Source organism: Platichthys flesus, chromosome 9, assembly GCF_949316205.1.
Source record: "Platichthys flesus chromosome 9, fPlaFle2.1, whole genome shotgun sequence".
In the NCBI taxonomy this organism is placed as follows: domain Eukaryota; kingdom Metazoa; phylum Chordata; class Actinopteri; order Pleuronectiformes; family Pleuronectidae; genus Platichthys; species Platichthys flesus.
Window position 1 is genome coordinate 19,010,700 of NC_084953.1, and position 26,044 is coordinate 19,036,743.

General features: G+C 41.8%; 1 protein-coding gene across 1 annotated transcript in view; it reads left to right on the forward strand.

Annotated features, from left to right (window-relative positions):
* dab1a (DAB adaptor protein 1a) overlaps positions 1–26,044 on the forward strand; it is a 251,276-nt gene that overhangs the window by 59,231 nt on the left and 166,001 nt on the right. The window contains exon 3 of the mRNA XM_062395920.1: positions 3,017–3,072. The gene's annotated coding sequence lies outside the window, so the exon portion shown is untranslated. The remainder of the gene's footprint in view (positions 1–3,016; positions 3,073–26,044) is intronic.

The following is a 26,044-nucleotide window of genomic DNA, read 5'->3' on the forward strand; positions in this document are numbered from 1 at the left end:
GCGCAAACTGCAGGACAGTGATACCATGGTTGCCCTGCTCTCCCACTGTGAAAAGAGAAGTCTCACATGATTGTACCATTGAGTCCGTAATACAGACACACTGTTTTATGCTCACACACTTTGTCTTGCACACACACCCCTCAGTTGGATGAACATCAATCACGGCTCCAGCCTCACCTGTCATTGTCTTTGTTGTCGCTTATACAAACATCCTCCTTCTGGTCAATGGAATAAAAGACCCCAATCCCGATTTACATTCACAGCACATTGTACATTTTTGCTCCTCTGCCCACTCCTGCCCTCTGGGGAGGAAGACAACTTAACAGCAGTGTTTCAGTGAAAAAACATGGAGGACAGTGCTGTTACCCTCTTGCAACTGCATGAAAAAAGAAGTAGTGAAATGGAGAAAAATATATATTTTCTTTGTGGGGCAGTTAGTGGATTTGTGATGTGATGAAAAGGGCAGGAAAAGAATGGAGAGACGTTTAAGGAAGGAATGTGAAATAGGGACAATCAAGACAGAGGGAGGTACATTTGAGGAGTGTGAGGATATACATATATTTGTGTGTGTGTGTGTGTGTGTGCGTGTGTGTTAGAGATGAGCCTGCATAAACATGCATATAGCTGAATGTGGATCAGGGACAATAAAACCTCCATTAAAGATTTATTCTGGAGAGACGAATGAAGGGAGGGCCGGATGATAGAGAGTGGAATACGGGAGGTGAGAGTAGGTAGAGGGAAATGGGAGGGGGGGGAGAGGGTTTGTGTCACAGAGTGGATTATACCAAAGACACCTCTCCACCCATCACTGACACACACACACCCACACACACCCACACACACACACACACACACACACACACACACACACACACACACACACACACACACACACACACACACACACACACACACACACACACACACACACCACACACAGACGTGGCTGCTCAGACTGCATTTAAATAGCTCTGTCACCTCCAGCTATAATATCAGACAATGGTTCTTTGAGCAGACCCTCGTCTTCAGAAGTGTCTTTCGTGCTTCCTGACAGGCTCAAGCGTGAGCTAACTGGCTAGCTGGGCACAATTATAGATCCCATCTGTGTATTCACAGTGCTACGGCAAACCTCGGCCCAGCGAGCCCGAGGCCTACTCTGTCAAAATGTCACCTGATCGGGCTGCGCTCCAGGCGAGACACCCAGGCTCTTTTCAGTTAATGTCTATAAAAGGACTGCGGTTACAAGAGGTGGGGGGAGGGTGTAGAAAATGAAATGACATGGGGAAAATATAATCTAATTCACCCCCCCCCCTCCTCCAATGAAGTGTGCTGTCAACTTTATCTCAGTGCTCCAACCCCATACCCCCTCCTGCATTCATCTAGTTTGAGATGATTGAGATTCAGAGTTGATGCTGATGACATTTGAGCAGGTGCTTTACTGTTCCACTCACGACTGACTGACTGACCGACTTACGCAAGGGGCGGGGAGCTGCTAAATGCATGGAGAGAGGGAGGAGGAGGAGGTAAAGGATGGCAAGAAGATGTGTCTGGAAATGGAAAATGAGGAAGAGGGAAAGAGAACGAGACTAAGAGGGTCTGAGGGGGTTGCAAAGCTGGAAGAAAAGCTCAATCAGGAGAGCAGGTATGGGGGGAAAAGGGGAGTCAAATGTATGGAGATAGAAAGTGATGTGGCAAGAGGTGGGGACAAAAGGCACTAGGGAGGCATTTTGTGGTGGTGGAGGAGGAAGTGGGAGATATAAGAAGGCGTAAACAGGGCACTAAAAGGGCACTTGGACAGTAGAGGGCAGGGAGTCTCAGGAGTGGGACATTTACTCTCAAACCAATGAGCTATCAGAGGACTGCATTTTAATAAAGGCGAGCAACAGAATCAATATGAAAATCCCCATGTTGGCTGTCAGGATTAGTGCGTCCATAATGTGTGTGTATGTGCGTGTGGGTGTGTGTATGGGAATGTGATTATCAGTGTGTTTGAGAACAGTGTGACAAGGATAATTATGTTTGATTACTAAAGACCCCAGCGAGGGTTTGCATTATCAGCCACTGTGCTCCTTTGGTATTTCCCTAAGCCTTGATGGTGGGCTGCCATCGCTCTGTGTGTATTTTGATAGCTCTGTCTTATTCCTCTTCTGTTTGACTCGTTAAACAGGAAGTTTTGCATAGTAAATACAACACTTGTATCGGTGTCTTTTATTGAGAGAAGATTTTGACTGGCTCAAACACTCCATTAGGGGTGAAGCCAAGTTGAGACAACTTCTGTAACTAACAGAGAAAATGAAGATGCTGCTGAAATGAATATGCATATCTGTGTACTGATCCCATACCATTAAAAAATATATATGGCAACCACTGGCAAGTACTGTTTTTAGAGCAGCGAGGAATTGGTGTTTTCCAGTAGTGCAGCGTAAGACAGAGCTAGCTGAGGGCTGCCTCACACTTGAGGACAGATTTAAATAATGAACTGAAAGCAAACATGGAGGAAGACAGACTTGTGTTCTGTTTTGCAGAGAAAAACAAAAAAGGAAAAAACAACTATGGATATAGTCATGCCTGAGAAGGCAATATTGGCTTAGACAATTTGCAACGTGACCGGAATGTACATTTTATTGTTGTTTTGGTCGCATCTGTGAGCAATATTTTTTTTTGTTTTTCTTGGTCAGCTCGCTCTCATTGGCTTTTTCGGATTTTTATTGGAGCTTAATAGTAAATATAATTAGTTTATTTGGATTTATGATTCGGGATCAGGGAGCGTCCAAGTCAATCGGTAGCATTAAGACTAAAATTGTGTAGATTATGCTCAAGTTGGTAGCAGCCTTAAAATGTCAGCAATTTGGCAATACTTAATTCTGGAGAGTCCCTCAAGTATGAGGGGGATTTGGTCCATATGCAATATTTCAGTTTCAAGTTTCTAGATTTATTCATCTTCTGTTTCTCTCATAACTCAAATGAGATAATAAAAGTTTGACATTCATTCTCTTAATGTTTTTGTTTTTCAAAGGCTTTAACCCGAGTCAGACCGAACAGCAATGACAGCAATCACCACCTCCATACAAGGTTAGTAGCATCCATCTGTTAAAATATAAAATAATATATAAAGATATAATATTATATAAACATATATATTATATGTTATTTTGTTTGTTTTGGTTTAAATGCACTGGTATCTGATGGGTAATCTGTATTGGCCAACACTCAAGTCCAGATATGATAATTGGTATTGTGAATAGTCCTTATCGACCTGATAGTAGCAGAACATCTCTAGTCACAAATACATATAAATTAACTCTAGTTTTTTAAAGATGCTATGGATTCTTGTCCGTTATGAGATCGTAGAGAGTTCCTATCTGGTTTGTGACTTAAAACATATTATTTGAAAAATAGTTTTTTATTTTTAAGTTTCTGGTACCAAATTGCATAAACAAGAGACTCAAAACTGAGACTGCTGTGGAAAAACTGGCAAACAGTTGATGTTTGTGGTAAACAACTCTGTGTAGTAAATGTCATTGTTTCCCCTTGAATGTTAAGATCTGTGTTTTCTGGTTAATGACAGTTTGATGCCATTGTGCGATTTATATCTGAACCAGTCCCTCATTTATAAAACATTGGACTGAACTCTTACTAAAAGCCTGCTTGCACAAAAAAGCCAGAAATGGAGAGCATTAAAAAGTAAGCAGATTTCTGAAATTGTGCACATGCACACATGTAGATAATGGTCCAGATATCTCAGAATCATTTTTCTTTTCCAGACATTTCACATCTCACTCCAAAATACATACAAAGGTTAATAAACGTTATTACTTTAATTTAAGGGCATAAAGATTCTTTCCTGACAGTGTTTATACTTAAATTCTTATTCTATCAATGCAGCTCATAATGACACAACGAGACTGTGTGATGATGAATGGAAATAAAAAGTACCTTGTGATTTAAAGAAACATTAGCCACACAACTCTGCATTGGCAGCACAGTCTCACATTACTTACATTTTTTATTTGCCTCACATATTCATTACAGTTTGTTTACCAGTTGACAGAAAATCCTCATCTAAAATCTACCTTAAGCTTGACTTTAATTATCAGAACGGATTTTTATTTTAGTCATGTAATCATAATATTTACGTTTCACAAAGTTGAATATCATTATGGCTGTCAGAACAGCCAGATCAACTGGCGGGTACTGCATTTCTTCTCAAAGCCTCTACTCATGGTTCCTTCCAATGTTGTTTGTAACACCTCAGCCTCTTCTACATGAAGGAGCTCATAGCCAGATAGGAAGACCCTGGAATGAGAGAGCCAGGTGATTCAAATACATAAACAAATGTGACCTCATGTATGTGTGTTCAAGTTGCTTCATAGTACATCTGTGTCAGTTTTTATGTTTTAAAACTGAAAGGTGATTATTGAAGAGTAACGTCTCTCTACAGCCCAATCTCCAATAAAACTGACTTATAAGACTTATAAAGTGAATCTGTAATGTGTGATATTGAGAAAATTAAATGAGATGAATTACTTTTTATTTTTTATATTCTGGCTTTATTAAACCACATCATATTTTTGAATTGTCAATTTCTCCTGTCTCCAAGATGTTTGTTTGCATAGGTCAGTGTCTTTGTTGATTCCGACGTGTGTGTGTGTGTGTGTGTGTGTGTGTGTGTGTGTGTGTGTGTGTGTGTGTGTGTGTGTGTGTGTGTGTGTGTGTGTGTGTGTGTGTGTGTGTGTGTGTGTGTGTGTGTGTGTGTGTGTGTGTGTGTGTGTGTGTGTGTGTGTGTGTGTGTGTGTGTGTGTGTGTGTGTGTGAGAGTCTGAAGGCTCTATTGGGACGAGGCCATTGCAGCCTCTGGTTTGTGCGTTTTAAAGAATGTTAACTGTCCAGGTCTTCATGCGTCACTTTCAGCTGGTTCTGTGTCTGCTTTGCCCTTTTTGCCCCACATCATTCTTCCATCTACACACACACACTAACACACATTTATCATTTCAGGATTTCTCTGCAGTCAGGGAGTTGCCTCACGTAGCCCCAACATGTCCACATATAGATATCTCTAGTTTTATCATGCACTGCATTGGAGTAGTGTGCTTTAGTAGACAAAAAAACTCACACAAACAAACAAACACACAAACTTATTGTATATCGGCAATAGTAAAAATAGTTTTGAACAATCCCCTGGGATTCAACAGAAACCAACTTAAAAATAATTGTAATGATTTCTTAATGATGTTATATTTAATATTGTACTCTAAGCTTGTTTTTTGGATGTTTAACAACATTTTTTGTTCATATATATACTTTTTTATACTTAAAAAAAAAAACCTGAATTCCAATCTTTTTGCCTGACCTCCAGCCGGGACTGCACAGCCTGAAGCTAAATGATCCAGAAGGGAAACCTGCTAACTGTTATATTGTCCTTACACATGAGCCCCAAGTCGGCATTAGATATTGAGTAATTGTTGTTCTGTCTTGGTGGAGCTGCTCGCACATCTCCACCAGCCATAGATGAAAGCTGAGGTAGTGCGGGATCACAGGCTTTGAGGAAGGTAGTTACTTAGGAAACACTGCATTGAGATGACAGCCCAGGACCGGAGCTGTCTGTGGTGCTGAAACTCACAGGCTGTTGTGTTGCCCTTGTGTTTGTGTGAGAGCGATGCAGCGGCACTGAGAGCAGCATACTAAATACTGTAGGATATCTGGTGGTGATGAATAAATATTCACTGTTGCCCTGATGCTGTGTGAAGCCTGATCTGGGTTATCATGTTTTCTATTCTGCAGCTCTTTTGTGGTGCATTTTTAAAGAGAGACTTTGAACTGCCTCTTCCCAATGGGTCCTCCTACTGGCAGACCTCAGGTCAGGCCTGCTGTTCATTTCAGATTGGAGACAGCTTTAGCTTTTACACTGTTATGCAGCTCAGTCCTGCTGCGCCACTTTATCATAAGTACCTCACAGTGTCTTCCTGCCTCTGGTCTTCCATGTATTCCTCCTCCGCCCAGCCAGTCCTTAGCTCTTCTTGTCTTCTGGTCCACACTGTCTCCCTGTCCCACACAGTTTGAACACCCACCTCACTCTTCAGTATTCATCTATCTGTCTCTCCTTTGTCTTTTCTGTGATTAGAAGCATCTGTTACAAGAGATTTCAACTTCACCACTATAACTGAGTAGCAGTGAAAAGAAGAGGACTGTCGATTTTCCAGTCCTTCACTGTAGTGTTCGGTCTCTCCCTCTGTGGATTGGGTGGGACAGATGAATGTGAAGCCCTGAGTGCAGCGTGTCAGCAGCTGTCTGTGTGAAGTGTGCGAGCGTATGACTTGTCGTATGTGTGGGTCTTATCTTAGTTATTAGTTTATCTCCATGACTATCCGGGTTTCACAGCTCTACTGCCTCTGTTTCTATTACCCCTCCGCATATTAATCATCTACCCCCTGTTCAGCAGCTCTATATCTGACTAAAGTTCACAGATAGTCTAAAGGCCACAGATAAGATGCTTCTGTCTCCCTTCACACTAATTTAATTGACATGAGTTGCTCTGCATCAAAATCTGTCTCAGCCCCTTGTGACATTTCCCCCCCCCCCACTATGATCGACAGGGACAGTAATTATATGTGTGTGTGTCACATTGGGCACCGTTAAAGTTTAGTGGGTGAGCCCTCCTGAGCAGTGAAATCGGCTTATTTCCAACAGCCTCTAGAAACACCTCCGAGGTGCCTTAATGAAAGAGCAGCAAAGGAGGATGAACACTCCTCTTATCCTAATTTGTGTCTACTGGTGCTGCCCTCCCCCCTCCACCCCCACCCGCCCCCAGTCTCAGTCTCTTATTTCCTGTCGGAATTGGTCACTTATCACACTCATTGGAACAACACTGAGGAATTCCAAACATTCTACTTGCACCAGGACCAGTGGTTTGGAAATGTTAATGCTTAATTCTTCATACATCTTTACCTGTTAAATGACTAATGTAAGCTGTGTTTCTGGCATTGTGCCCCAGTATTTTGGCTCGGGTATTAAACTGTATTTGGGGACATTAGACTAAGGTCTTTGTTTTTGCTTTTGCCCGAGGGTATAAATCCAGATTGATTTTTGTTCAATGCCAAATTGATACCATGTTTTCTGTCCTGACTTCCTGCACCAGAAGTTTACTCATTAATACAAAAAACACAGATAAATGGCATGTGCTTCCAGGAATTTAAAAGGGTAAAGAGATGGCGGATGTTTAAGAGGAGAGAGGGAGAGAAAGAGAGAGGGAAAGAGATGCAATATGAAGACAAAACTGTGGGGGTTGAGCCATGGTGTTGCACTGTGAGCTTTGGGACAGGCTTATATTTAATGGCTGGACTGGGGGTAAATGAGCTGAATTAATAGGGTCTGCTCTGAACACTTACATGCCTGCTAAACATACATCTGCGTCCATGTGTGTGGGTGTACACGTGTGTGTGCGTGCCATTATTAATTGGGTCATCTTTCAACCATTTCATGCTCCCTAAATCTACACTGAGTGGATGTGGGTTTGTAGGCTACGCTTTTTTTGTCTCATGCATATACAATTATTTCACGTTTTTCATGAATTTTTCTTTAGGGTAATTCTTGATTTTTGTAATTTTGGTTGCAAATTGATATTCCTATTGATATACTTTTTACATCGTAATAAGTAATTTTTTATGTTCTGTATTAATTATCAAGGATTTTTTGTTCACACTTATCAGACATTTTGCAGACATATGCAGAATATCAAACATGCTTCTCACATTTGTCCCTGGGTGATAGTGTGTGTGTGTGCAATGGTGAATGTTGGCTTTGAATTAAAGGGTCATTCCCTACTGTGTTCATGAATCAGTCTGATGCAGGATCACTACAAACCAAATCTGCTCCCTATCCCCCATCGCCCTCCTCCAATCCCCCGTTCGTTTCTCTGCTCCGGCTCATTAACCCCCCAGTTTTCCGATCTAACATCTCTTCCCTTATCCACAAACTGGTATCAGCACACATCTTTCATCTGTCATCCAGAATTCTTCTTCCCTTCCCCCTGCTCTGTAGTGAATTGGTTCAGTCCAAGTCGGCCTCAGCAGGGGACTGACTCCCCACAAACAAGGCCAATCATTCTGACATGAAAGGGTGCAGCCTGGAAGGAACAAAGAGTGGTTGGTGTGTGTGCATGCATGTACGTGTAAATACAATATGGGTTAGTGTATCTGCATGTGGTGTCTGCTTGCTCAAGTCTCAGTGGGGTTGTTTCAAAGGAAGGTGGCTACTGTTTATTAAACATGCCTCAAGTTTAACACATGTGGGAATCCGTGACACTCTTAATTTTCTTTGGTGTAGCCTGGCCACCTCAGGAATGTTGTGTGTTTATGCCAGAGAAAGGGAGAAGACCCAGAGACAGGAAGATCAGACAGAGATTTGTCACAAAGGAGGATCAGTGTTAGTTAGAGAGACTCGCAAGAGGAACTGTGGCTCTTTTGTCTCTGTTTCTATCTGTCTTCTGCTCTCTGGGGCTCTGTCTATCTTTTCTTCCTCCTTTCTATCCGTTTCATACTCAGATGGCATTGCCTCTAGTGTCAGGATTGGACGGGATGTTTTCAGACAGATTATCTAGACAGTGCGAGGACCATGTTCAAACGGAGGGTCATCCAGACTGTCTCGTTCTATCCACGGGCAAAAGACAAACAGAACAACTGTGACTCACTTTGTCTCTCAGAAGGAAATCCCCCTGATAATAACTCAACTCGGGCCTCCATCCTGCACCTGCATGCACAGGAAACTGTAAAAATACCACTGCCGGGTCGTGGGTAGCTCATAGGAAGTTGATCCTCACAGACACAGACACACACACACACTCACACACATGCCCACACAACACGTGTTGTGCATGATATTGTACAAGTGTTTCCTCAGCAATATATTATCTGATTAGGCTGAATTAATGAGACCCAGTGGAATGGTAAAACCCCTCTTTTACATCCTTCCTTCTCGTTATCTCACAATCCCTTCATCCTGCACCTCTTCCTTTCACACTTTCTTCAGCCTACAGCCCCATGCACCCCCTTTTCTCTGTGTGTGTTCCTCCCCCTCCTCCCTCCTTGCCAATCATTACCCGTCTTGTTTCTTGCACTCATGGATATGAATTCGGTGGGGGAAAACAGCTTTATTGTCAATAATTGACATCTGTCATTCTTTGACCATGTCACTTCTGTAATTGACATCAAGATGCCAAACTGGTGCCATCTTGTTGACACACATACAGGCACAGACTGTACACACCCGGGTGCAAAAGTACCCAAAATAATTTCCTGAGTGACGGTTCAGACAGAGCAGCCAGTATGCTATATTTATACTCTGTACGTGCAGTATAATGTGTGATTACATTCTGCTTGATATGTGTGCAAGTGAGGAGAAAGCTTTACAGCTGCCTGTCTCTCAATGTGAGGTGCCATGAAAATAGGAGGCTGGAGATTCCCTCATCCATCCCTCTGTCTGCTTTACTTATTGAATACACTCTGAATGTAGGCCTCTCCTCCCGCAGACAGCACGGTGTGACGTGTGCGTGGGAATCCTCTGTGAATGGCGAGTCTCCTGTGATACAGGAGATGTTTATTCCTATTCTGTGATGCAAAATATAATGCACTTTATTATGAATGACAGCATTTGATCGAGTGAGTGCGATCAAGAGCATGTGTGTCATATTTCTGTGACGTAGACACAGTAGCTGTCATTGGCTCAGTTTAACAACCTAGTCACTCAGATCACAAATCAAAGGGCAAAGTGCTTGCTCATGAAAGTGAGGAGGTATCAAAGAGCATCTTCGAGTTTCATCCTCATTTTGTACAAAGGGTCAGTGAAGTGAATCATGTTCATACCAAGCTCTAAAAAGTCCTCTAAATTAAACAATAATTTGTGATTTGACCTATAGGTGTGGGCTGGCGCATAAGACCTGCATCGTCATGGTTACAGAACAGTTTAGGATGAGGTCTCGCTGTCGTCCTCATAAGGCGAGAGGTCATTTGTTGTCATGGTTACAACAATAATAACCTTGTGGTCAAAGTGGAACAGCCATAGATAAAAGAAACATAGATGACAATGTTTTAAACTGGAAATGATGAGTGGTCTCTTATTTAATGTCAGTGTTTTGTCAACCCATCCATTCACCTTAACCTTGCTACAACCGCACGTAACTTCCTCCTATGTTACCATGGAGGTCCTCTAGCAATAAAATGTAGCCATGTTGGCTGCTGGCTCGTGATCCATAAGGCTGTTTCTTTCAAGGGAGAAAACAATTTTGGGCACCATTCATGACTTTTTAACTGAGAACAAACTGCATACTGGCCTTGACATGATCCGTTGATGTGTCTACTCATTGTTTATGTATGCAATATATTTTCTTTTCATTCTGTTGCCTGTTTGCATCAAAATAGTTCATTAGCTGGTTGAATCATCTAATATGGTTTAATCACCAAATACAGCATCTAAATTATGTTGTCTCATCTGTATGGACCTCCGATTGTATTGAGCCTCTCTTCAGTCCATACGTGGTAGTTTCTGTGCTGGGAATGAAAACAATAATATTACAAGGAAGGAAGTCCTGTCCGCTTGGGGAAGATGGTCTGACATAGGCAGCTGGAGACCCAGTGTGAGACTGAGTGAGACCAGGCATCTAGCAGGTCCAGCTTTGAGGTGATGTTATCCTCTGCCTTCTGCTCGGAGGTTTTAAATTCACAGCCCACGCAGCTTAATATGTTGTTAGTAAGGTTCAAACTAATTCACATGGAGGAAACACTTGTATTGTTTACTATATTATATAACCCCATTCAGAAATCTGTCTGTTCAATAAAGTATTGATATGTCGAAGAAAAAAAGACACAAATCTAATTTGATTGGCAAAGTTCTCAGCTGGCTACAGGCCTGTCTGTGTGTCTTTATCGCTGTGTTTGTTTTCTGACATATGTTTTTGTAAAGTCAGACAAATTTGCTAGTCTTTCACTTCAAAAAGGGTGTTAACATTTTAATTACAGTTGACGTGAGAAGAGGGATCAGTTGGAGAAAATCAAATGAGGGAGAGCTTTACACAAGCATGGCTTTATGGATGAGAGGATACTCAAAATATTCAAATATCACCCGGAAGATATTGGAATTTGACACATGTCTCTTTCTTGATCTTGGTACAGTTCACACATTACACTAGTTCATGTTCAGTGAATGCATTTGATTAATGTAAACTTGTTAATGTTATAATGTGGAGTTATGATCCTCTGCCTAGAATCTATCACATCTTATTACAGTCACAGGAAGTTGTGACAGAGAAAAAAACATCAAATTGGTCTTGATTTTGTAAGCCAGCTGCAGCCGGCAGCACTTTCCCCCTTTTCTATGTCCTCTCTGTCTTTTTGTCCGATCTGATAAAAGGGGTGTGGGTGATTCCTCTGGAGTTTTGATTAATAGCATCACATTTAATTCAAGGAGCCAGGTAGTGACAGAAAAAGAGGGGGAGAGAAACGGACAAGGAACAAAAGATAAAAGGAAGTGAGAAAGGAGTGGGGAAAGAGGGATGGCAAGAGACCCTCAATGCCTTTGTATTTCGCTGTAATAAGTCGCGCTGTCAGTTGTTTCTGAAGAGGATAAACTGTTGACTCTGCATCCCTGGAAAGACTTTTAATACAGTTCAGTTCAAGTCATCACTTCAGTTTAGATCAGTTTGATGCAATTCAGCTAAAAGAATAAAGTGAACTTCAGTCAAGTTGCACTGTACTATTGGAGTAATGGTAATTCAGAACAGGGAAACTGAAGTGGATAAACATTAGAATTATGATCTTTTTTATACACTGCTTTTATTTGGACAGTTCCACACGTGATATTCTCCAGGTTCTGTGCTTTAGTAGAACTAGTACTACTACTACTCTGTGTCCCTTAGCTCCAGCCTGGATGCTGCCTAAGTGTCTAAATCCTCTCCCAGGATCAGCCTGGTCAGCTAGCCTCTGTTCTATCTGTGACAAGTCAGTTTTCCAGTTTTTTGACACTTGTGAACTTCCTGCCTCACACAGCCTTTGAAACAACTACAGTGTTTCCGGGGCAAAATGTTTTTATGTCAGAAGAAAGTAGCGTTGACGGACTACCGTTATTTCAATGCACTTTGCTGTGTAACGTTGTGGTGTTTCTCTGGTGAACCGAGCGTGACACACATCTCTGAACAAACTCTCCAAATTGCACAGAATCCCATTCACTAGTGCAGCTAGGCTGTGGTTACTAGAGGTGTAGAAATGTCTCAATTCGGGGATGCATTGTGACCCGGAAGTGGAAGACTCTGCATCGAAGCATTGGCAGAACATAATCAATTTATGTTTTCTGCTATGTTCATCTTTTAAGCGCTTGCCATCACTGAATATGTATAACCACCGCTGCTTCAGGATCAGGATATGCACACATTAAAGGTCCGGTTGTCTTGTACGTAAATCCTCTACAGTCTCCCGCAGTTTAACAATAAACACCGACACTATTCACGAGTTATTAGGTCCTGAACTGGAGCCTTCTCAAATTGTTCTATTTGTTTGTTTAATTCTCTCTGGAATTTATGAGGCTGATTTTAAACATATTGAAAAACAAGTCCAACATTTTGTGTGCAATCAGTCCACCTGATACACACAATACAAGAAACACCCAGCAAGAACACCAGGGTTAAACTGTCCGGAACAAACCAGATTCATGATCAGACATCATGAATTAACAACTAAATACATGTGGTTATCGGTTTGTGTGTGAAGAGTGACAGAAATGAACACACACACACACACACAGAAGAGTACTCCCCGCAGGGCTTTGGGAGTGTTTTACCAGAAACCCAAGAGAGGGAAATGCTCAAACCCATCTTTCCTGCTGTGCCATCAGTAAAACATGTGCAATATGTAGAGCAGTTGCTTGTTGCATTTGTTGGGCTTTTTGCGCTTCACATAATAAAAGTATGTACGGCACAAGTTGCATTGCATTTTCCTCCCAGCCCTGAACCATGTCATCCCAAAACAACAAAAAACATATTGCCTCCAACACAAACCCTTGATTCACGGGAAACACTGAGCTCGCTCTTCCGCTGTTACCCCTGAGCTGGCAATTTTCTTTCTGCTTCCACAAACCCCGGGCCTAAAACTGTGTCTAGGTTTCATATTTACAGTTTACGTGCACATACAAGCCATAAGATGGCTTGACCAAAACAAATTCAGGTTTGCATGTCTCCCATGCATGTCCAGCTTCACTAGACACATAACAGAGAGCACCACGAAGGAACCCCTGAAACAAATTGCCATTTCACAAAAACTACGGTATATTGATGATTCTTTTGACACTGAGGACCAGGGGGCTTTGCTGAACACAGGCCTGTCATAGTTTTATAGATGATGTGAAAAATGGCTGAGAGATTAGCATCACCCTTTTTGGTGATGCTAATCGAGCATTTGAGTGGTCAATGTACCTTGACGTCCATGGAACTGGTGGAGGGTCCTCTGGTTGTTAAAGGTGTTGTGAAAAAACATGCGTCCCATTGCCTTTGGTAAGCACACTGTTTGCAAAATGAGCCATAATATGTGTGTGAAGTGAAAGATGTGGGAGCTACAAATATTTGAAGATGATGGAGATGTAGTACAAACATTTGTATAAAAGTCACTGAACCGCTCTGGCCAGTCTGGTTCCATGCATTCAGGTTTGCTTAGATTTTTCTGACTGAGTCAGAACCTTGTCAACTCACTACGGGGGTCTCTCAAGGTTCCGCCCTGGGTCCTCTCCTCTTCTCTCTGTACACCAACTCTCTCTGCTCTGTCATTCACTCACATGGATTTTCATACCACAGCTGCACAGATGACATCCAACAAATCCTCTCTTTTCCCCAATCTGAAACACAGGTAGCAGCACGAATCTCTGCTTGTCTGACTGACATCTTAGTGGATGTCTGCACACCACCTGAAAATCAATCTTTACAAGACTGAACTACTTTTCCTTCTAGGGAAAGGCTCGGCCACCCCAACCAGACTGCTAGGAACCTGGGTGTGACACTCAACAGTCAACTCTCCCTTACTGCCAACATTACTGCAACAACACGGTCCAGTAGATTCATGCTGCACAACATCAGGAGAATACGACCCCTTCTCACTCATAAGGCGGTGCAGGTTCTTGTCCAGGCCCTGGTCATCTCACACCTAGACTATTGTAACTCCTTCCTTGCAGGTCTACCTGTTAGTGCTGTTCAACCTCTGCAGCTCATCCAGAATGCAGCAGCTCCACTGGTCTTTAACCTATCTAAGTTCTCTCACACTACTCCGCTTCTCCACTCCCTTCACTGGTTTCCAGTGGCTGCCCACATCCTCGTAAAGACACTAGTATTTGCTTACCATGCTGTGAATGGATCGTTCCCAGTCTACATCCAGGACATGGTTAAAACATACACACCAGCCTGCATCATCCAATGGGCTTGCTGCTCCCTCACTGGGAGGGACAGCTAACCACTCAACAAAATCACGATTGTTTGTTCCCCTGGCTCCAAAATGCTGGAACGCGCTCCCCAATGAAATCAGGACAGCAGAAAGTCTACACATCTTCTGCCGCAGGCCAAAGACATCTCTTCTTACTACACCTTGTCAAGAAGATGATGTCTAATAACCATTATCAACTCTGGTGTTTATATAAAATATATATATATATTGCACATGTAGCAGTTGTAGTTTGGCTTTTTTTAAGACAAATTGTACTTACATTATTCTTCCTGTTTGCGTGAACGTTGCATCATCCCTTTTGATGTAGCCGGGCTGATAAGTAGAGAAATACGTCATCACATCTTTTATAGTCTGACTATAACTAAATTCTGTGGTGTGTGCAGTTGCCAGTCTATGGACTGTTCACTTAAACTGCTGCATATCTGTGTTCAGTGGTGTGTGCGTGCATGTGTGTGTTTGTGCGTGAGACTTTATACACTGAAGCGAGTTAATTTGAACGCCAGCCAACAAACATTTAATTCTCCCAGATTTTCCACCTTCACAGTCACTCTACTAAGGCAGCAAACTCTGTATCATTAGCTGAATACATTAGTCTCTTCTTGTCAGCTTGCCAGGTAAAACGCCTATTAATATTCACATCCCACTCTTAATTGAATCAGAGGAGCCAAAGACGGGGTGGTGTTTACGGAAAATGAACTGCTGTCCAGATACTGTCACAGTGCACATAAGAGACAGATACAGGAGAATATAAACAAGCTCACACCTACAGCTCGACCCAAATAGATCTGTGTCTGCTCAGAAAGCTCTCTGTGTGTGTGTGGGAGAGAAATCCAACTAGAAAATGTGCTCATGTGTGGTAATATTGAATTTTTAATGACCGTATAGCTCAGGAGATTAATTTGATTTCTGCTCAGATTTGTATTAATATATCTCTGTTTAATGGGAGAAACAATAGCTTCCTCAATGAATATCTTATGATGCGTCCCAATATTCAATTTCCCTCTGTGCCAGAGTAACCACATAAGTTGCAAAGGCCATAACTCTGTTTTAGATTATTCGTTGTAAAGGTGATACTTATTTGTGCATGTTTGTATATACATGCATTTAAAATTGGAGATGTTGTCCTGTTTGAAGATGTAGTGAATCAGCAGGGTGCGACACAGAGATGGAGAGTCGGTCAGGTTGTCCTTCCCCATCTGCTTTGTAAAATGTGTTTTCCTGGATGCTGTGTAAATGGATTGAAGTTGTACTCACCCTCCCACTCAGCAGATCTTCCAACCATTCACCTACCTGCCTGCATGACATCCCAATATTTTTCTCTCTGCTGGGCATCCACCAGCAGTGTGTGTGTTTGTGTGTTGGAGTGTTTACAGCCTGTGTCTTCATGCATTAGTGTCTAGTGTGGTTGCTTCACCACTGGCTCACATTTCTATCCTGATAGTGTGTGATGATTTAGCCCACAGCCTGATTAATTGTCCATATGTATATGTGTAATTAGTCTCATGTCCATGAATGAGCTGTTCGTCCACGTGCCTCTTCTCAGACCCTCCAGGCTCTTATATTTGAATTCTGTCAGGCTCAAATTCAATCAAACTGCACCAAATTGCACACACCCATCAGAGATATCATTTACCTAGAAGTTGCCTGTTTTCTTCCCCCTGAAGAGCCGTGAATGAATCCCTGGAAAATCTGTTAAAATGTCAAAAAATGCCTTCTCACTATATTAAAGAAGAAAGTTTTTTGCGTAATCTTGCTCACAAACAAACCAACCATCAAACAGACAGACAGGGTCTTAAAGTTTGATCACTATCACATGTGGCTTTATTCCCTTTCTCAATAAAGACATGGTCACACTAATACGAATGTGAAACCAATATCACCAAAAGTAGGACTTTGCGTATGTGTGGCCATTTCCTAAATCTAGATACTAGTTATCTGAATTGTTTTGATGGTATATTTACTTAAATTTACTGGTATTTACTGGCAAGAACAGCCTCACCACATTTATCTTATTGCTGACATCTTATGTTTTGTTTGTATTTGATTATAATTGGCCCCATCCTATATTTGTTTTGTTATATACATCCCTAAATATTTGATAAGTTTGAATTCCCAGTTAATAATTTATTGTTGTTGTCATCTCTTCTGAAGGTGTATAGTTGAAAAGGAGATTTTTATTATTTGTTTGTTTTTCATTTAAGATACCGCATTGTAAGGACATTTCCCTGATTCCCATCATCCTTAGAAAGGAGATGGTTGACATCCATTATATATCATCACATCATTAGCAAAAAGCTCAAACCTATGTCCCCTACACCTACTCCCCTCAGATCCCTATCTTGACGGATCGCTTGGGCCAGTGGTTCGATACAAGTGGCACACAGGGTAGTGCTAAGACAACATCTCTGTCTCGTTCCTTTCCGAACACAAATCTCTCGGATAAGGAACTATTCCCCTTTACCCTTACATAAGGTTGCTGTAAGATTTGCTTTGATAAATTAAAGGGAATCTTAGCCAAATTTTTAGGTTTTGATTTGAAAATGTTTCCTATTAACCACATGCACACGGCCCCTTTGCATCTTGTGTATTAGAGTTAGTAAGATTGTCTTGGGTTTGTCAGCCCAGTCTGGTTTTCATCAATTAAAACCTGTAATGTAAACCTGCTATGAAGGTTTCACATCAATTTAAGATAATTCTAGTGTATAACTGGGCTATCAGTTACACAGAGTTGATGTTAGTAATTATCACATCCTCACCTTTTGTATTTGGTAAGTTATAACCTCTTTCTTTGCCAGACCCTTGTAATTACTGTGTGTGTGTGTGTGTGTGTGTTTGTGTTTGAGAGAGAGAACAGGTACCTTCGTGGCCCTGCTGTGTGGATGGTTGAAGTAGTTGGTCACATTTTTGTTGCACACTCACCGTGAGACCTTACTGTTTGTAGCGATTTGTTGGGTGAGAGATTTTCTGGATACAAATGTGTGTTCATTAATGTTGTTTACTGGAACGCTGTTGCACCAGAAGTATTGATCCAAGCCAGGCTCCCTGTGTGCACGTGTGTGTTTGTTGCAGCAGTGAGACTATTGATCTCTACGTCTCCCAGTAGTGTTTATTCCTACAGCGAGTCTGTCAAAAGCAAAGTGCAAGTAATCCCTCTTCCACACCTTTCTGCTTTTCTTCTCTTCTACAGTTTGTCTCACTCTGTCACATTCCAACATTCTTTTAAATTATTGTATTTGAATCTTCTTCAGTCCTGCTCGCTTGCTTTTTATTTAAATTCTGGCAATCTTGTTTGTCTGCTTTTATTTTGTTCATTTATTTTCTGTAAAGTCGCTTTGTTGCAGCTCAGTAAAACCCAGAGGCGCTGTGTGAAAGTACATATATTTGGTTTGGGAGCTGTCTTTGTTTGTGCATTGTCACTTTTCTGAGTGTAGATCAGATTAAGCGTGCTGCATTGTGACTAAACTCCACAGATACATGTCGTTTTTTACAACTGAGTAGAGTCCTATTCGCCGTGTGAAGTGGTTTTGTGTTTGAAGCTACGAGGCTCAGTATATCGCTCTAATTGCTTTTGACTTCCAGCTCTTCAAACACATTACCATGACTAGGCCGACTCTGAATCCAAACTGTAGTACATTCATTATTTGTCAGAGCTACTATGTGTCTGATGAAAGCAAAAATACACTTACACACAATCTTTAAAACTGCCTAATAGCCGCCCACAACCCAGACTGTGCGCTGACAACAGTTTAAAGAGATAGTTCACCAGGAATGAAAAATCACTCATTATCTGCTCACCACTATGTCGATGGAGGGGTGGGTGAAGTGTCTGAGTCCACAAAACACTTTTGGAGTTTCAGGATTTAACAGTGTAGCAGACGAATCCAATACAATTCAAGACATTTGTTACCTCTCTTCAGATTTAATAAAACAATACAGAAAACATAGCATGCCTCCATACTGCTGGTGTGGTGTCATCAAAGTGTCCACAAGCCCCGACATTCATATTTGACCTGAAACAAGATCATTTACTCCATGTAAGCATTTCCGACGGCCCCTGAATGCACTGCTCTGCAGAGAGCCAAGTCTTTTTGTTTATAGTAGATCTACACCTGCGTCAATTCTCTTCCCTAAAATCTCTTGAATCTCGTTGTCTTTTCTAGTCGTCAGCTACATCGTCGTCTTCTCCAGCTGTGTTCTCACATGAGTTCACTCTGGACATTTTGCGGACACTGACTGGCCGACAAAGAAAATGTCCTGTGCAACTCATCCGCACATTCGCCTTCTCACAAACAGCCCATCTGGAAGTTCATGGAAAATGCCTGGAGTTTAGTGCATGTTTGAAAGCAGTCTCACCTTCATAGACTTTGAGTATAACTGCTGAATATTTCAACTGGTGTCTTTCTAGGATTTTGAGAGTGAATAGAGCGTTGTTGGTTGTTTTTTTCACGCTCCAGGAATGAATGTACTGCAAGTTTGTTAAAAAATATATATAATTAGCATCAAAAGTAAGAAGTTACATTACTAAGTCCAGGTTCCCTTTAAGCAAGTCCACCACCTCCACGCCACATGTTGCAGATTTGGTATTTAACATGTGTATAGACAGAAAATAAGACATTTTAGTCTATAGCAGGATATGTTTTGGTTTCGACTGATAAACAGCTTGCTTTTCCTGCAGTGAGTCAACATTTTCAGAAGTAATATCATCTCCATCTCTCAAATTGTCATCTCTTACAGTTTTTGTAACTGAAGGAGAAATCATATTCTGAAATGAGTAAGTGTTGCATTTTACGTCCAGCACGGCCTGTAAATCATAAAGATGGAGAGAAGAAAAGCAGGAAATCTGAAACATTTGAAGTCACTGTTGATTTGTCACACTCTGATGGGTAAATGGCACCTGTGTAAATAGGTAATGGGCCATAACAACTTCCTAAATCAATCAATCCTGAATCATTATCCATCTGTGGTGTCACGTTAGTGAAGGGACCCGTCTCACTATATCTGTTAAGGAGACATACTATGCTCATATTCATTTTTTTAATTTGGGTTCGAAACATCACTTTCCTCATACCCTCCATTGCTACAGCTCCCTTTTCCATTATCTGGCTGAACACTTGGTTTTTGCTCCTTTCTCTTTATTTACTTTGATGCTGAAAAGTACAACATGTCTCCTTTAATAAAATATATTCAGTAATAGTTTAATTTGCCCCAGACACAGATAAATGAATATGGTGAGATTCAGGAAACCTGTCTCTGAGAGTCTTGTGTGGCTCAGCAGGCAGACAACGCAACTAAACCTGCCAAGATGGAGAGTTTTAATTTGCCACTGGGCACCCTTAGCAAAATGTATGCACTTGTGATGAATGGTGCGATCGTTGAACAGATTCCACAGAATTGGTGGGGAGCGGAGTAGTGGGAAGGGGCAACGGATGAGAAGAGAGGTGAGATAGTAATAATAAGATTGGATAAGAGAAGGGAGGGGAGAGATGGAGGGCAGCATGGGAGGAAAGAGGTTGTTCAGGGTTGAGCAGCGAAGCAGAGAGGCTTTTGCACATCGAGGCTTGGCATTGTGACTGTGTGTGTGTCCCCCGAGTGTGTGTGTCCCTGAGTGTGGTTGTGAGTAAGCGTCTGAGAGAGATGATGAGTTTTCAACTCTACAACTCAAGGAGCCAAGTGTCCTCTCACCGTCTCAAAGTCACTTTCCCTCTACCCATCTCCCCATCAGCCCAAAGTCACCCGCTCTCCTCCACTCCTCTGTGCCACACTCTCCCTCTCTTCTGGGGGTCCAGTCCACTTTGTCATTAGGATTCACCCCACAACTCCCACCCACTGAACAGAGGAGTGACTAGATCTCTCTTCTCTTCATCCTCAACACAGCTCTGTGCTCAGAGTATCCTCCCTCAGATCACTGTAAAACCGTGCTGAAATCTCTCATTTGTGATTGTTGTATTACACACGATGCAGCATTTCACGTGTCAGGAGTATGTTGAGACTGGTGGTGTCTGTGTGTGTGCGCATGTGATCATACACACGTGTGTTGTCTCTACTTTTCTCTTTTCTGGGCCGGCCTTGGGATTGCACCTCATTTCTAAATTTATCCTCAAAGTATGCCACCTCTCCTGTGAGCTGCTGGATTCTGTAGTTTGAGAGGGGGGGGACAGAGGTGGAAGAGGGGTTTAGGAATTGGTGAGGGGGGGTAATCTTGGAGGAGAGGAGCAGTGAACGACAGAGGGGGTGTGTGCTGTATGTATGAATGTGGGACACAGCAGCTCGCATCCTTTTCTGTGCTTTCTTCCTCTTTTTCTTATCTCTTCTTCCATCAGACCATCTCTGTCCCCAGGCTGCCGGGTTTATTTGGGAGGGGGGAATTATCATTTTGATTGTTTGCATTTGTGTGTGTGTGTGTGTGTGTGTGTGTGTGTGTGTGTGTGTTGAGTGTGTATGTAGCATTTGCACTCAAGCTACTGCTCGTATTTTCCTGTTTTCTTTTTGTGTCATAACGTACATGTCATACTGAACAGATGCTGTTTTATGTTTTATAAGCGTGTGCGTGTGTGTCTGTGTGTTAAGGCAGATGAAGCCGGGCATAACTCACATGTTCATAAAGACTGGACCCTGGAGGTGCACAGCATTATGCAGTCCCTATACAGGGACTGCATAGCGTGTGTGTGTCTTTACTTCTATCATGATGAAGACCTTGTATCTTGTAGATTAAATAAATTTGTATATCCTATGCAGTATTAATAAATGGGCACACAACAAATCCAGGAATTCTCACCTTGTACAATGTTACTAGTAGAATCTAGTTCACGTCACGTGTTCATCGTTAAACAAAGGCTGTAAAAGAAATTTGTGGCTGTGTGTATGCATGTGTCTGTTTTCTACAATAGCTGCCACGTGTGGTTAATCTCTCTCTGACAAGCTGAGCTGCCAGCTCTCAGGCCCACAGGCCTGGAGTAAAGCCTGGGGAGCGGGGTTGGAAGTCACCCAGCCAGGACTCTCGGGACTGGGCTGGACTGCCTCCAACTCTCCCTGTGTGGGGACTTTTGAGGGGGTTGCAAGGACACTGGTACTCTGTGAAGAGGACACCAAGACAGGATACAGGATAGGAAAGAACTGGAAGGACGGGGAGCAGATGGAAATGAATACAAAGTGCCAGCAATGAGTGGGAAAGAGGAAAGGCTGACATGTGGTTATGGCTTCGGAGAGCAGTGTTCCCTGTGGAGAAAATAAAAATTCCCCTTATGTTCGACTCTTTAGCAGAACTTTGTCAGACGTCCCCACAGTGAGCTTTGTTCAGATGACTCACCGGACCTCGTATGTTAGATGACGCCTGCTACTCATTGGAACTACTTGAAAACTTGAAATTGGATAAACTTTTGCTCCTGCAGTTTGTCTGTCACAGAATGATTTCCTACAAGCAATACTATACTATACTTGCCACGGTAGTGCAAAGGTGTGTAAATTCAATAGCAACAAAACCTAATTTGTAAACGTATTCATCCAGTTTCAAATGGGCTTAATTGCCTCAATTAAATAACCCTCTTGACACCAACTGTAAAGATACAGATGGTGCAATTTCAGTGAGTTCCTTTTCTCTAATTTCCCTACTGACACAGTAATCTTAGAAAGAAAGAACACATTCAAAGTTCACCATCTGTATCTTTACGCACAGCGGTGAGAGAGTGATCATTTATATTTTTCTGAAACCTCAGAGACTGTGCTCTAATCCATTTAAAATGGATCACGTTCAATTCATGTTCCCTGAAATTAAAGAATTGAGTCCGTGCTTCTGTCTGAACTTCCAATAGACACTAATGAGAAAGAACTTATCTTTTCAAGCAGGAAGTATAGATTTAGAAACATTTTGATAGAAAACAGAGTCGTCATCATCTTATGTGTAATGGAGATGTGATGCCATTGACACAACACTATACAGACACTAACTGATTTGAATGTTGTCATGCACCTGGTTATCTGAATGTAACATGCTTTTTTTTTTTTTACCCCTTCAAGCATGAATGGATGTGAGTGAATATTATTTGGCAGTTTGTCTCTAACGAATTAACTGTGGAAATTGAAAGTTTAAAAGTCAAGGTGCAATCAATGCATGCAACATTTCTCCAATGCTCTCATTGTAAACTGCACTTTATTCCTGGTGGTTTATTGTCAGTTTGGTCTGAAGATCAAACCAGTGTTCCTAGTTTATCGGTTAACCTCCAACACCAAAAAAATCTCCTCTCAGTTTGTGTAGAGATGTATAAACTGCCTGATTAAAGACTTCTTCACTTCTCTACTGTTTTTGGTGCCCCTTTACAGAACAGGATTAGATCCTTCCAGTTTTGAGGGACCAAGTTCAGACTGAATACTGCATGAGGCAAAAGATGTAGGTGAATTCACAGTCAGCGAGTGTGTGTCTCGTTCTCATATAAATAAACGAGGAGCCAAATCTAGTCTGACTGCACCCGACTCCACACACTTTAAAGCTTAGCTCCACCCAATCAGAGGTCTAATCAACCACTGTGTGACTGAAAACACATTCTCACAATGTGCCATTTGCCGCATCTGCCCCATAAACCAACACTGTGTTACACAGAATTCCTTTTAACTTGATGTCATTTGATGAAGTCTACTTACCCAATCTTTTCAGTATTGAGGGCATGCTGGCTCTCCCCAGACAGATTGATACAAATAAACAACACAACAGGTTTATTTTTACCGTTGTGAAGAGAATAAAACGTGTTTCTGTTTTACAAAGCAGCGTTGTTGGATCCGAACATACACACACGCACTGCAGTGAGAGGATCCATGTGAGAAATGTATTTCCAATACGACCAGGAGCTTAGTGTATTCTGCGTTAAGAGGAGAGCAAAATGAGCAGTTTTTCTCCAAGGAAATATCTAGAAAGAGATTGGACAGCAGCTACAGCAGTATTACAGATAGTATGTGGTAAATGAGCTTAGACCGTGTTAGTCAACAGGGAGATAACTCGCTCTCTCTATCGCTCTCTCTCGCTCATGCTCGCTCTCTCTCTTCATATTTTTTCTCAGCTCTCATTCATTCCATCTTTCAATATATTCACTGCTGTTACGAATCTATTTTGTCATTATTTCTTCTTAAGAGAAGTGTGTGTGTGTGTGTGTGTGTGTGTGAGAGAGAGAGAGAGGGGGAGGGAGATGCATTATTCCTGTGTAGTTAAGCAGTGAGAGCATGTGTGTGGATCAGTGTGTGTTTGTGTCTGCCACGTTTATGCATGCCTTCCTCGGAGGCTGGGTATAAATCATCATTAGAGGTGGCAGGTGTGTGTGTGATTGTGTGCGTATGTCTACAATCAGACTGTGACTGCAACAACTGTAGCTATCCAGGCTCAACAGGCTGTCTTATTGTTACAGCTGCACTGGTCCGTTTCAGTCCGTTTCAGAGACCAGGGACTGCTGTAAAACACACACACACACACACACACACACTCTCTGCACTGTCATTGAGAATGGGTGACCTTGCACAGTGATGAGAGACGAGTTGATAAACTCTGCTGAGTGTGTGTACACCACCATCATTAAATGGTTCTCACAAGACTCACAGGGAAGTCGGTGTTGTGGTGGATCTGAGCTTGTGGCAGCCATTTTACCATCTGACAGCACAGGAGGCAGAAGCAATAATTCACACTGACACTGTGCCTTCAAGCCTACATAGAAAAACATGGGTTAGGCCATAACTATATTTCACATTGTAGTCATGTCAGAGTTTCCTGTGGTCACAATTCTCTGCTAGCTTGGGGGAGCAATGTTCCTTTTGGGTTGAATACATTTTGTGCCATACACATTATAATTACACCATTGGAATCCATTGTAACCTTGTGAGTCCAACCTGATCATAACCTTATAGCCCCAGTCCTTTTAATTATTCAATTTCACTTGAGATGCAGTGTGTGTTCTCCATTACTTACAAGACAAGTTTTGGGGAGATCCAGAAACAATTCAGAATACAGACGTAAATGCAACGTATGGCCCGGTCTTGCGTAGGTACCAAAGGTTCAGGCATTTCATGGTAACGAACGACTACATGTGTCATTGAAATATTATCTAAGCATTTCATTAACTAACAACCACACCACCATTATACCCTATAGCTATCATAAAGCTTGTTACGCCCTAATTTGCTTTGTTTGACCTGAGTTTACCAGCATAAGGCCCAGGCTGCTGTGTAGAGTTTTAAATTAAGAGGCTGACTGACTTAGAAAATGATTTATACTATAGGAAAAGGAAAATAAGCAAGTAAATGGAAATGCATATATCAAATGAAACAGCCTTTTAACCCTTGTGACAGGACCCTACACTCTTCCATAAGTGGGTCAAAAATGACCCATATTCGAATCAATGGGTTTTTATGCCATTTTCGTCATTTTGGTTAAGAATAGTCACTTGTATAATATTTAGTATTACATTTAGGACCACACAATAATGATTTCATGTTTGAAATATCTTTATTTTTCACTTTTTAACATTTTTGAAAAAGAAAATTACCCAGAACAGCAATAGAAAAATGTGAACATCCATTGTGTGTGTGTGTGTGCGTGAGCGTGTGTGTGTGTGTGTGTTACTGTCCAGTCATTGAAAGTTCCTCTCTCTTTTCCCTGTTTTGCCTTCTTGTCTCATCACTGTATGCAGTTCAGACAAACTACCTGTTTCTGGCTGTGATCATTGCACACTGGTACATTGCATTTCCCACACCTATTGTTGACTTTGCGATCTTTGTTACTTGGGCAGATCTGACACCTCTTTCTCTTTGGTTTGCCCTGTCTGCTTCTTTCCTGTGGCTGGGTTGTGGCTTTTGTATTATATCATCAGTGATAAAGAGCCCCCATGCATCTTTTGGTTAGACAGTGGTGCTAAGCCCTTGTGCAGGCCCTGACCAACTTCTGAGGATATTGTGGTTCTGTGTTCTGCCCTGGGTGGGAGGTAACTAGCTCCAGTAAGAGCCCTTCCAACTCATTCTGTTGGACATGATAAGGACACTTTCTTCTTCAGAGGACACAGGTGGACGACTGCCACTGCCACCTGGACAATAGTCTTGGTCCTCATAATCAGAAATGTCAGACTCGGAGTCCAACCCCATTACTGCCTCTCCATCATCCAGCATCTGTTGGACCATTTCAGCTGTGTATCTAGCAGCCATGACACCTTGGATGAGGAAGCAAAAGAGTAATGTTTTCAATAGATCAATATGTAGCTATATAAATAAATACCCTCAAACACCCACACACACGCACACACACTACATATAGTAATGTTAGCTAACTTAGCTAGCTAGTGTTAGCTAGTTATAAAGTAGGCTAATTTGTTGATAAATAAAAATAAAATACTCTTTCACACAACAATCATGAATGACACGCACACACACACACAATACATATAGTAATGTTAGCTATCTTAGTTAGCTAGTTATAAAGTAGGCTAATTTGTTGATAAATAATAACAACAACACAATATTATATGAAGATAATACTTACACGTATCAGCTCTTTCTGTGTAAAATAATCTTCTTGATGGGTGAAACTTCTGATATAGTCTGTGTAGTCCA